The 13,191-nt window shown below is 31.8% G+C and overlaps 1 long non-coding RNA gene across 1 annotated transcript in view; it reads left to right on the plus strand.

The window, feature by feature from the left end:
- LOC136840845 (uncharacterized) overlaps positions 1 to 13,191 on the plus strand; it is a 432,006-nt gene that overhangs the window by 297,209 nt on the left and 121,606 nt on the right. Inside the window, exon 3 of the long non-coding RNA XR_010853751.1 lies at positions 6,338 to 6,509. This is a non-coding gene — a long non-coding RNA (uncharacterized lncRNA). The remainder of the gene's footprint in view (positions 1 to 6,337; positions 6,510 to 13,191) is intronic.

Genomic DNA, 13,191 nt, shown 5'->3' on the forward strand with positions numbered 1-13,191 from the left:
GTGTATTATGCCAAAACAAGAGGAAAATGAAAATGAAGCTAATTATATAGATGAAAAACAGTGTGTGTGGATCTACCTCATAGGATGAAGAAATTCAGAGGTATCATGAAATTCTGATATATTTCCAGTTTATCCCTCTGGTGCAAAACAAAGATTTTTGTTAATATATAAATGACCATTAATGAGATTGCCATGAAAAGGAATTATGAATGATAAGATATTGCATATATGAAATAAGACAAATATATAATCTTGGTATCCAGGGATGCTGGATCACAACAAAAATAATTCATAAGACAAATATGTAATTTGGTATCCGGGGATGATGGCTCACGACAAACATAATATACATAATATAATTCAATTATGCAAGTTTTGTTCGAAGAAATCTAAAAAGATATTAATCATTAGATTGTGATTAATTTTCTTTTTTTAATTCTTAGTCACAGGAAGTATTACGTGTTAAATAAAGAGTTAGAAAAAAAAAAAGAATTCATGTTTAAACTGGTTAAACCAATGGTGAATAGAATCATTTCATCCAGCCAACATCTGCATCGTTGAAGAGGATGTAAGCTCTCGTCCAACGAAATTATTATTTCAGGCTTGAATTCACTAACCAAAGCTGCGATTTCAGGGTTGTATTCATTACCTTTGTTGTATTAATCAGACTCTCCTTGCGGTTTATTCTCCAAATACCAAGAATTTTGATAGTTTTTTTTTTTACTTAAATCTGCCCGTTTTTTAAAATATTCTTCCTCAAGTTTTTTTTTTTTTGCTTATCTATGTCCTCTTATGTATACTTTCCCTAACAGACAGACATGTTTTATATTGTATTTTATATATATATAAATATATATATATATATATATATATATATATATATATATATATATTATATAAAGATAAAATCCACGAAGAAACAGAAACACTGGAGTGCTAGAGGCCCTTTCGACGCTAGGTCCTTTACTTAGCAAGGACCTGGCGTCTGAAAAACATGTTTCAATTCCATTTCTCAATGAACCTTTATCTTTATTTATATATTCATCACGTTCCATATTTTCGTGATTCAGTTATACATATATATATATATATACATATCTATGTATGATATATTTATATATATTTTACATATATTATAAAAATATGTGTGTGTGCATATGTATAATGTATGTATATATATATATATATATATATATATATATATATATATATATATATATATATATATATATATATATATATATATATATATATATATATATAAAACATAGAAATATACATGGTTGTTAGCGATTGCAAAATTATGACGGAATACCAGACTAGATATATAGTTGAGAAAAAATGTTTATATAAAAACTGCTCTCTATAGGCAATCAGTCTTAACAATGGAAGTTAGGAAACAGAAAAAAAAATATTATAAATTTTAATTCTCCAACTTTCTCCAAATCAAATGTTCAACAAAACTTCAGCTTTAGTCTCGAGTGGAGAAGCCGGAGGCAATAGTAGGAATTCGGGACTTCGCAAGTTTTCAAGGAAGAAATTTCCCTTTCATGTGGAAAAATGGCTCTTTTATGTTAACGCTAATCACGCCCTGGAATCTGCAAATAGCACTGGGCCAGGAACGGCTTGAAACGGCTTCTGTAAAGATTAGAAGAATATATGTATATATGTATGTATGTATGTATGTATGTATGTATGTATGTATGTATGTATGTATGTATATATATATGTATATATACTGTATATATATATGTGTGTGTGAGTGCAACATATATATATATATATATATATATATATATATATATATATATATATATATATATATATATATATATATATATATATATATATATATATACCTGATTGTGATAGATCTGAACGAAGTGGAGATGTTAATTAAACGCTGTCTTTCTGTTTTAATAGCTGGATCTCTCTTTCATTTCATTTTCATCACTGTTTTTTTTTTTATTTTGAGATCTCTTCCAATCTTATCGCATGTTTCATATTTAAAACTGATATGCATTTTTTATGATGAAAGTTTTATCCCTACAAATCAAGTTATTGTTAAACCTTTGAGCATATTAATTGCAATTCGGCTGGTCCCCAATTTCAGTCTTTCAAAGGCGTATTTTCTTCGAGTTAATATGACACATTTCTTTTTCTCTTTGTTTAACTTTATGCAGTTTGCCTGTTTTCCATCTAAAGCTCACATTAAAATCCCTTTTTGCATGAAAGCAGTTTAATTTCATACTTTTATTTTTTCATCTGAAAGACTGATATAAAGACAGTTTTATTCCTGATACACCAACGAAGCCAGCTTCTAGAACAGATTTTTATTAGCGGAAGGAAACGTTAAACGAAGTACATAAACCAATGTAGTCTTAATGTGGAGCGTAATGGGCGGATTCAAGGCAAAGAGAAGCCAGTTTTCTTGCCAATAACCATTGATTTTACATGCCCTGCTTGTCTCGTTGAAGAGCTGCTAAGGATGGAATTACCTGCTACTGGTAACGTTGATGATTATTTTCAAAGACCAAGCATGAACGGAATTTGAATTAAGCAAATATATGGTTGAGAATTTTAAAATGAAGATTGTTCTTTCAGATACCAAACTAAAATTGTAACTATAAGTATAAATTTTATATCGGCTCCGGACCAACAAGTAAAAGATAATGTAATTCTAATGAAAGAAAATAATAAATGAAAATACATATGCAACCATCAATACTAGTTAAGCACATCAAAATGCAAACTTACAGTGAAATCGTCACTGTATAATTTTTTTGATCCGCATGTAGTCAGTGCCAGATCTTTTTCCAAACATCCAGTAGATTAAAAATAAGTTATCAAATAAAAAATAAAAAAATATATAAAAAACTTACTGATGACTGATACGAAAAGCGTCAGCGTTCACGGAGCGAACACTGATAACTAGATTTGAGGCTGACAAGTCCAAAGCCGATCAGTTAGGCAGACAGGCTATGAATATCATATGATTGCAATGAATATGAAATGAGGCTAACAAAAGCATACCGAATTGGGGAGGCTGATAAGAAAGAGAAAACGTGTGTGGTTTCGTGCATAAACAAACGCTGTAGAAAAGAATTCTGAGATCCAGATTGATTATTTTCGTTTTTAGTGAAGGAAAGCAATTAGAGATAAAGGACCAGATAAATCAGTCTTTGCTCTGTTAATGAATCCCTTGCCATAGGTGACATTAAAATAATTGTCCTTTTAAAAATATATGTGGCATAAGACTCTTAGTGACTATGACTTTTGTAATGTTTCTTGGCGTCTAAGGAGATAATGACTGCCTTGCTCATTTATTTATTTATTTTCTTACAGAATCCTGTGCGACGCAGTTTGTTGCCCCTCTTCTTTAAATGCTCTCAATTTACACAGCCATCTAAGAACGAATTATTCTTGAAAGGTATACAAGGTCTAGTGGGGTAATGGTACTCCTGTTGCGGTTAAAATACTTTCAGTAGAGATTATTTATTTTTTATTTAGCCATTATCCTCAGGCATTAAAGGTTTCCAGCCACGATTCACTACTAGTATATTCTACTTGAAATAACAAAATAGTAGCTGTTTATACACATCGAATTTATTTTTATAATGTCCTTTTTATGTTCATGAAATCCTTTCGATTAAAGTTGTTATGTCTCGTAAAATAAATACGTTCACTTGGTTATTCAGTCAAAAAAATTAATGTTCATCGTATATGACTTAGAATTGATGTAGATAAGGGCTACAATCGAGCAGTGAAAGCTGGGCAATACAAGAACCTTAATTATAATTCACGGTTTGTTTTAATGTACACTCGGCTAGAAAAGTTAGGATACAGGTTTTTTAAATCTTCAGACATATAATGCTCAATAATGCAACATCTGGCAACTTTAGAAAGGGGAGGGGCTTCAGTCTTATTGTGTTTGTTTTTTGCTTGACCTCCTATAACTTTCAATGATATTCTACGGTTCTGAAATCATTGATACTTAAATGCAGTTGTAAACTTTACAGTATTAGTTCAAGTTGTAATCTGCAGCGACAGTTCAGAGCAAAATAAACATTTTTCGACATAACTTACCAAGTAACCTTACACAAATGAATTTATGACACCACAATGAACGGAATGCTTGCATAATCGGAAACACGATCTTCCATAATGAAATCAAGAGTTAGATTTGAGCAATGCCCAACGAAAAAAAACGTGGGAATAATAAAGGAACGAATGCAATGTTATGATGAGATATATATATATATATATATATATATATATATATATATATATATATATATATATATATATATATATATATATATATATATATATATATATATATATATATATATATATAGAGAGAGAGAGAGAGAGAGAGAGGAGAGAGAGTTGCTGTTGTATAAGCCTAGGTCTATGAGAGAGAGAGTTGCAGTGCAGTTGTGTAAGCCTAGGCCTGTATGTAGAGCTACTCATTTCATTATTTTGGTGTCTTTTAGAAATTGAGTGATACTATATTTGTATAGTATGTTTTAGCAATGGAGAGAGAGAGAGAGAGACAAGAGAAACTATGGCAACGTCAAGAAACATCCAGTTACTTGTGTTTTCCCGCCAGAAGTTCTTGCAGCTCCTCACATCATAGAGAACGCTTTTGCGGATTTAAATAGATTTGAGTCAACCTACCTAGCTGTCACAACATTTACTGCCATTAATTCCAGCTGACTTTCAACACCATGAAATACAAGCATGAACATGTAAAAATTAGATAAATTATCATTACCTCGTATGATGATGCAATAATAAGCCTGTTCATAACGGAAAACGAGTAAATATTGTTCTGATAAACAGTACTACACCGAGATATCCACATATCTTTTTAAATCTTTATGAGCGAAATCATCTGAGAAATTCTGATTACTTCGGGCATACATGGTGTTTTTAAGTATCTGAACGTTTTTGTTTTGCAGATTTAACATATATGATATAATTTGCATTGTATTTTCATATTCTAGAGTAAATTGACCGAGATTATGTGTTTTCTGTAAGAAAAAAAATTAAAATTCGATGAGCGAAATCTAATGAAAACTTTATCCTCACTTTCCTTGCCGAGTGTACGAAATCTAGTTGAGGCTTTAGAAATTTTTGTCTTAGTACTTTTAGCAATACCATAACTGCTAGATAATTTACTATCTAATCATACTTATTTTGATGTATGTATGCATGTATGTATGTAGGTGTGATTATTTACAAACTATTCATACTTAATTTGATTCATTTATAATTTATGTATATATATATATATATATATATATATATATATATATATATATATATATATATATATATATATATATATATATATTATATATATACACATATATATGTATGTATGTATGTGTCTTCCAAAGCACATTTTAAGTTGTAAACACATCCAGAATCCCATGATTAAATACACCACCCAGGATTAATTTAATCCTGCACCACCAATAATCAATCTATTGTCGCACATCACCTTTTTACGTTTGATGCTTAATTGCTTTGTCGAAGGCGGATTAATGTATTTTCAGACTAAAATCTCCAAAGGCCGTAATTAGACATTCCGATATTGAATTACAGTCTGCACTATTTATTTCATGGCGACGCTGTCTGTTCCTGGCTGTACTTTTAGTTGGTGATTTTCAATGGTTTAACTCGTATATATTGTGAAACGGATTTTGGCATTGAGCGCCATGAATGAAACGATTATGAATGTCTTGTTCATTATTTATTATAATGAGGGTGATGCAAAGCCTGATAGCTGTTGCGGGAATATGCTTATTTTTTCTTTATAGATTTCATTTTTGTATTCGTTACTGCCCTTCAAAACAAATAATTCGCCATTCATTTTATTTGCTGCGATTTACCTCGACGTATGGAACGAAATTGCTCCAGAAATCATATAAAAATGATTTGGTAAATCGCCTCGACAAACTGAATTATAAAGTTGTGCAAGATGAAATGTATTTATGAAATAAATGCGTGATTTATCAACATTTATTTGTTTCAACTGTAGATCCATAACAACAATTTTACATTTTTGCTTTTATAATTCAAGAGCAAACCGTATATCGAATCAGTGCCATGTGCTATTCGTAAAGAAATGAGTTTGATTCTTTCTTCGTCCCTGCAATGTTTTCTTTTAGCTCAAAAAAAAAAAAACTAACTCTGGCCAACGGCAGTTGAATTGATACATCACTGAAATGACCGAGAGAATTTTAAGTTCAGAATTATTTGTAAAGAAAAAAACCATGATAATATAAATTACAGCTGAATGTTACAACACTCGGTTCATGTTTTTCAGTTTCTTGATTCGCTGTTGGATTCCTGTCCATTAGTCCGTCCAGCTGAGAATGGATACCTGTTTTGCCCCTGTCAAAAGATGGGCGTGGGCCTGACGACCTCCTCCCTGAAGGCTTGCCGAAAACCATGATGGCTGTGACTTTCTGGTTCCACTTCCCCCAAAGGGGCGAAAGGTATGTGTGCATTTACATAAATATAATATATAAATAGATAATATATATATATATATATTATATATGTTTTATTGCCAATTTTCTTCAGTTAGTATTAACTCTCCTTCGGTTTGTCTTACATTGCCATTTGTGATTATTCAAGGAAAATTGCCACGGAGTTGTGGAATCCTTAGTCAACGGAATCCGTTGGATCTTGCCTCTATTCTTTGACTGAAACTACGTTTATGAAATTTCTTCGATTAGATAGATATGGTGACGGGAAATATTGATGAATAAATGAGTAATTAAGGTATAATTAATAAAAGCATACGAGCAGTCAGCTTATAAGCGTAGCGTCATTTGGGGACTAGAGATGTACAAATATTCTCGTTTTTTTTAATCTATTTCCTTTTTTGCACGTAAGGCCGCCTCGTTCACTTCACGTTCTTGCGCTTGATATAAAATTGTTGTATTTTATTGAAAGACTCTGCTTCAACCAAACCAACTACTGCTATAAACTGCTTTGAGAGTATTGAATATCTCTCTCTCTCTCTCTCTCTCTCTCTCTCTCTCTCTCTCTCTCTCTCTCTCTCTCTCTCCCTTCGATAATGTCACGTAGGATATCCAACGATTTAAAATAAGTAAAAATGCGAAAACACAACGTCGTCTTCGAGAGAAAATATCAGAGTAAAGGGCCAAGGGGAAAGTATTAGCTTCTAACTAAATTGCCAATTATTCTTGGCTGCTTCGGGAAGAATTTATCAGTACTGAGTGAGCATCATACGTTTCCAAGGTAATGTTGCAAATTATCGTTCTCAGTAATACTTTGCGGCAAAATGCTTCTTAAATAGCATCGTTAGACTTCGCAGTTTTCCATCATGAAAAGGGATAATTTTATGTCATGACTCATTTTATTTTATGTTTTTTCCGCGTATACACTAACAACTCCGTTTGTTAATATGATGCAGATAAAACTGACTAAAAGTATAACTATTTTCATGACTACTAATATTCAGTAACGTTTTATTCATATTCAGTCATAATTTCAGCACAGTATTCCTGAAAGTCTATTTCTTTCAGAAACTGAGGAAATAAGTATCTTTTTCTTTGACAAGGATGCAATTACGAGGCATGATTGACTTCTTATATAAGCTCGACTGGACAACCAATTAAGATGAAAGCAAACTTGTGTTCGAGATATTTGAAGACGAGATCATATCCATTAGGGCTTGACAGAACCTGTTACACATGTAATGCAATTTTCGAAATTTATTTTTAACAGAATTAAAGTTTCCAATGTGCATGCGACAAAACTTATATTTGAAGCTGTAAACTATAGGAACAGTGAAAATAATTTCTTAATGTATCTAGACAAGAAGTTAAATTCGTTATTGTATGTTCTTTGCAAGCATAATTTGCCTCTTTATTAAAAAAAATTCTATTAGTTTATCTCTCTGTCTATCTGTATCAAAGGAATGAAAACCTTTGGAATCAATGTGATTCGAGTGACACTGAGACAACCACCTCAGTCTTTTCCATATGCAGTTCCAAACACTTTCATTCCTGGCATTCAAAGACAGGCAGAATTTTGGTTTCCATTGATTTGCATAGCGCTGAAAGGAAATTCATCCAAAATGTATGGACAAACATTTTTGTTTTGCTTTGATGCATGGCTTTTGCTTTGAGGAGGAATGACTGTCAGGGCGCAGCATTCATAATGCCCTTTGAACCTAGAGTAGAATCATTTCAGTGTCATCGTTGCCAGATCTGTTTGTGTCCTCAGTTACAGTTTACGATTGTTCGTTTAATTATGAATTCCATTTAATTTTTCATTCGATTTCAAACGGGAAATTTTTCATTGCACAGTTGAGGCATAGCAAAAGTTACGCCATTTAGGCACAAGAAAATAAAAGAGTGGGCAAGACTTAATGTATACTCTTTAAATGAAACAAAAAACACTGATTTGCAACAAAGCATAGATTTTTTTACATAGCTCTTTACATACCTACTGTACATACAGAAGTGATAGTTTGAATGGAAACTTCCATTATCAAGAACAAACATACCCTTATGTCAGGTGGGAAGAAACGGATCAGAGAAACTATGTTATATCAAAATTAACCACAGCTAAGGAATATTCCATCATGAAGACTTGGGAGAATTGCAGTACAAGAAAACACACATTTTGCATAAGTGTCCTAGAAGACTCTCTCTCTCTCTCTCTCTCTCTCTCTCTCTCTCTCTCTCTCTCTCTCTCTCTCTCTCTCTCTCTCTCTCTCCCCAAACGATTTATCGATTTTTTTTTCACGAAGGATAATGTTCCACTATTGTGTGCCCAGAGTGTCCCTCTTAAGTAGATGTCCCAAGTTTAACCAATAATCGATGGCTATAACAAACTACCAATATTTATTAGTGTTCTCCTTTCATCCAGGAATTTAAGAGTCCCTCGAGCGTGATTAGGTGCACTATACATTACCTTTTTTTCAGGATGTGTTTGTTTTATACCATTTTTATCTACGTAGTATAGGTGCTGTAAGGTTGAAAGGGTGAGAAATATAGTTGTACATAGATAGAGTAAAAAGTTGATGGTCAAAATGTTTATACACACACACACACACACACACACATATATACACACACATATATATATATATATATATATATATATATATATATATATATATATATATATGTCAGTGTATGTGTGCATGTATTATACACTAGTTTAACGATACCACGGAGTAGCTTATATAGGCGTTCATATTTCTCATCAGGAGACATTTTTCATGAATGAGGTGAAAATTTAAAGAGGCTGGACAGCTAATTCGTAAAAGACCAAATAGTATGCATCAGACAGAACAGAAAAAAAAAGAAATTACAACTTGGGCGTCAAGGATGCTACAAAGAACCTTTCGTATCACCTACCGTGTGCCACCTTAAAGCGCATTGTAAGTGATTCACCCCCTCCCCCTTACGACCCCGTTACCATACATTGAAATGTAACATATTCCCTTAAATACATTCTATAAATGTACAAAATGGATATCGCTTATATATTTCCGCAACGTATTTCATTATAAACATAACACATTTTTGAAGATGCACAATATTTTTCCAGAGTTTCGCCCCAAATTCTGGATTAATTCCATGCATGAATTACTCTCCGTAGATTGAAGTACGATTTATTTAAACCAACAAAGAAATATACCAGTGTTTTTTTTTTCCTCCACGGAAATCGTGAATTTTAGATGCTGGATGGAAAACCATTTGTCAGAAAGTATCAGTCAGGCAACCGCTGGAAAATAATGGTAGAGATCTGTACTTCGATTTCAATCAAACAAAATGAAAGTACAGCGTCCTAACCTTTCAAAATTGGAAATATGAAAAAAGGAAAATGGCATTGTAGTTAAATGTTAATGATTTGCGATGAGAGATGAAAGAAATTTGACCGGCGTCAATTTCATTTTTAAAGGAGTTTTCGTCATTAGTGTTATTTTCATTGATTTAACAATGCAAAATATTATTTTCACAATGTTTTGTCACTTGTCCTTTAGTAAGCAACTCCAGCCTGTATATCTTATTTTTTCTTAAACAAGTTGGCAAATAGGCCGCTCTTGATTTAATGACCCAAGAAAAACCTTCATTTAGAGAATTATTGCACAAAGGAAAATGGATGATATCCATACGCCACTATGTTTGTAAAAAATTTACTTTAATTTTACTTTAATACCATTTTTACTTTATAAAGGGAAAAACAGTACCAAGATAATTTTAATAAGATAATTTTTAATTTATATGGGGAAAACTTTATAATAAGGAAAACAGTACCAAGATCATTTTACTTTATAAAGGAAAAACAGTACCAAGATAATTTTACTTTATATTTGAAAAACAGTACCAAGATAATTTTACTTTATAAGAGAAAAACAGTACAAAGATAATTTTACTTTAAAGGGGAAAAACAGTACCAAGATAATTTTTCTTTATAAGGGAAAAAGCGTACCCAGATCATTTTACTTTATAAGGGAAAAATAGTACCAAGATAATTTTACTTCATATTGGAAAAACAGTACAAAAGTGATTGGAATAATATCGACAGTCAATGTTAAGTTCAGTGTTCTTTGAGTTACCCCGTATCACTAGAAAATCAACTGAAGCTCATGTTTTTTATCAACTAGGCAATTTTTGTTTTTGTTATTATTTAGTTTCCAAGTATTGCAAAATGTTTTTAATAAAAAATATTTTGCATTTCAACATGATATTTTATTCAGTACAGATATTCGAACTCGGTTTTGCTTTTCTATCATTAACATTTCATTGTTTTTTCTAATGCTTCGGATGGCGAGATTTTTAATATAAAATGTTTCAGAAAATGCAAGTATTCATCTATTCCCTTGTTGTGCAGTGTAAATAATTTTGTTGTATTTTCAGAGCGATGACAAGACCTAAAATTTTCGAAGCATTTTATGAAACTTTTTATATTGGTACCTTTTATTTTAGTATCCATCCAAAGCCTTGACCTTTGACCAAAGGGGCATTCTTCTCCAGGGTATTGATAAGCCAGATCCACTTCTCTTCTTTGATAAATATTTTCTTTGTAGAAGGTTGCTTGACTTTTCCTTCCGTACGGTTTGATGTACTTTCTATAACATTTACTTTCTTTAGGCAACATTCGGATCTCATCGCCTGTTTATACCGTACTGCCGGATGCGAAAATGAATCTCTCTCTCTCTCTCTCTCTCTCTCTCTCTCTCTCTCTCTCTCTCTCTCTCTCTCTCTCTCTCTCTCCTGTCAACCTGTGATACCTACTGAATGTTGTCACATATTCTACAACAATTTTATTTATTTACCTCACGGAAAACACGACATCGAAACACTCATTCCTAATCATGGGAAAATCCGAACTTATACAATTTAGCGAATTGCCAAAGTAAATATTTATTCAGCTGATGAAGAGTCTGTTGTAGAGTAATGGATCGTAAACACACTGAACTGAATAACGGCAATGCAATCTAGTTTCATAAACTCGATGAATGTTTCTTTTCATGTTTGGAAATTGTTGAATACCCAAAATTTAATATAATGGACGTCACTAAAAGCATTTCTATTTAAGCCAAAAACTAATGATATAATTATGCAACTGCGGGTTATTCGAACTGGAAGCGATTATAATATAGGCATAATTACTTGGTCGTTGTATACCATTAAGACGGAGAGTTTAGAGTTTTACTTTTGTTTTTTATTTATGAGTTACTTCATATACAATCGTCAGGTCATATTTATCAGAAAAGAGTAATTTTGATGGCCATATTGAAATATTAGCTTCTTGATTTCTTTAAGCTTTTTTCCTCTTACTTCCAGTGAAATCCTTAACTTTGACAGGACTGTAAATGAAGAAGCTCTCTCACACACACACACACACACACACACACACATATATATGTGTGTATCTGTATATATATACCTACATATATATATATATACTATATATATATATATATATATATATATATATATATATATATATATATATACACATACACACGTATATGTGTCTGTGTGTCTGTGAAATATCAGTCTATGAGATATGATACTGATAGATTTAACGTTAAATATTTATTCTGTAAATCACTTCTTTGGAGTTTAATAACATTTCTTTCCATTATGAATGAATTAATTGTCAACCCTTTCAAAATCAGAATAATCCCTTCCATTTTCGTATATTATATTTTCCTGTTGATGAAACAGGCAGGTTTGTCAGACCTGATGAAGATCGTTCATAACAAGGAAGTTGTGTTATTGTGAATATTTTCTTAAGAAATTGCCCATTACGCCGCTTAAAACAGCAGGTTCAAACGACTCGTTAAGCAGGTGATGGTGCTTTGATAATTAGTTTTAAACATTACTATGCAGCTTATGCAGCCCCTCTTTTCCTTCAGAGAATTACAGTTTTCTCTATTCCAGAACCAATAATATATCTCTTGCACGACTGATAAATCTGTTATGTAGATAAGCTTTTAATAGGGTCATTAATTAAGTTAATTACTACCTATCGCATTAGGATACACTTTAAAGCCTTTTTAGCTCTCCATAATCGATGGATTATCAGGCGGAATTTATTGCTGATAATCACCTGCTTCATGAAAATTATGATCGTAAATTATTTGCTCATTGGATTATCACATTAGTTATTGAGATTTACGTGAATATTTCAGTGGATTACTTCGGGTAAAACTTTCCTTCATTATAGCACCGAAACGAGCTGTGGAATTCTTAACCACGCGATAGTTTGCACTTTCTTTTCGAGATGTTTATTGTAACCATTTTCTATATTGTTTGTCGCCTAGGATACTTCATATACCCCTGACTACGAAAATCACGAGAATATTTGCATCGCATAATAAAAAAAAAACGAAAATGAAAAAATTGTAGTATGTTTTTACGAAACAAGAACGAAAATAAAAAAAAATCGTAGTAAGATTTTTACGAAACAAAAACGAAAATAAAAGAATATCGTCGTATGATTTTTACGAAACAAGAACGACAATGAAAAAAATCGTCTTATGATTTTTACAAAACAAGAACGAAAATGAAAAAATCGTCGTATGATTTTTACGAAACGAAAACGAAAATAAAAAAAATCGTCGTATGATTAATACGAAACAAGGACGAAAATAAAAAAATCGTCGTATGACTTTTACGA

Source organism: Macrobrachium rosenbergii, chromosome 8 (genome assembly GCF_040412425.1).
Source record: "Macrobrachium rosenbergii isolate ZJJX-2024 chromosome 8, ASM4041242v1, whole genome shotgun sequence".
NCBI classification, from domain to species: Eukaryota; Metazoa; Arthropoda; class Malacostraca; order Decapoda; family Palaemonidae; genus Macrobrachium; species Macrobrachium rosenbergii.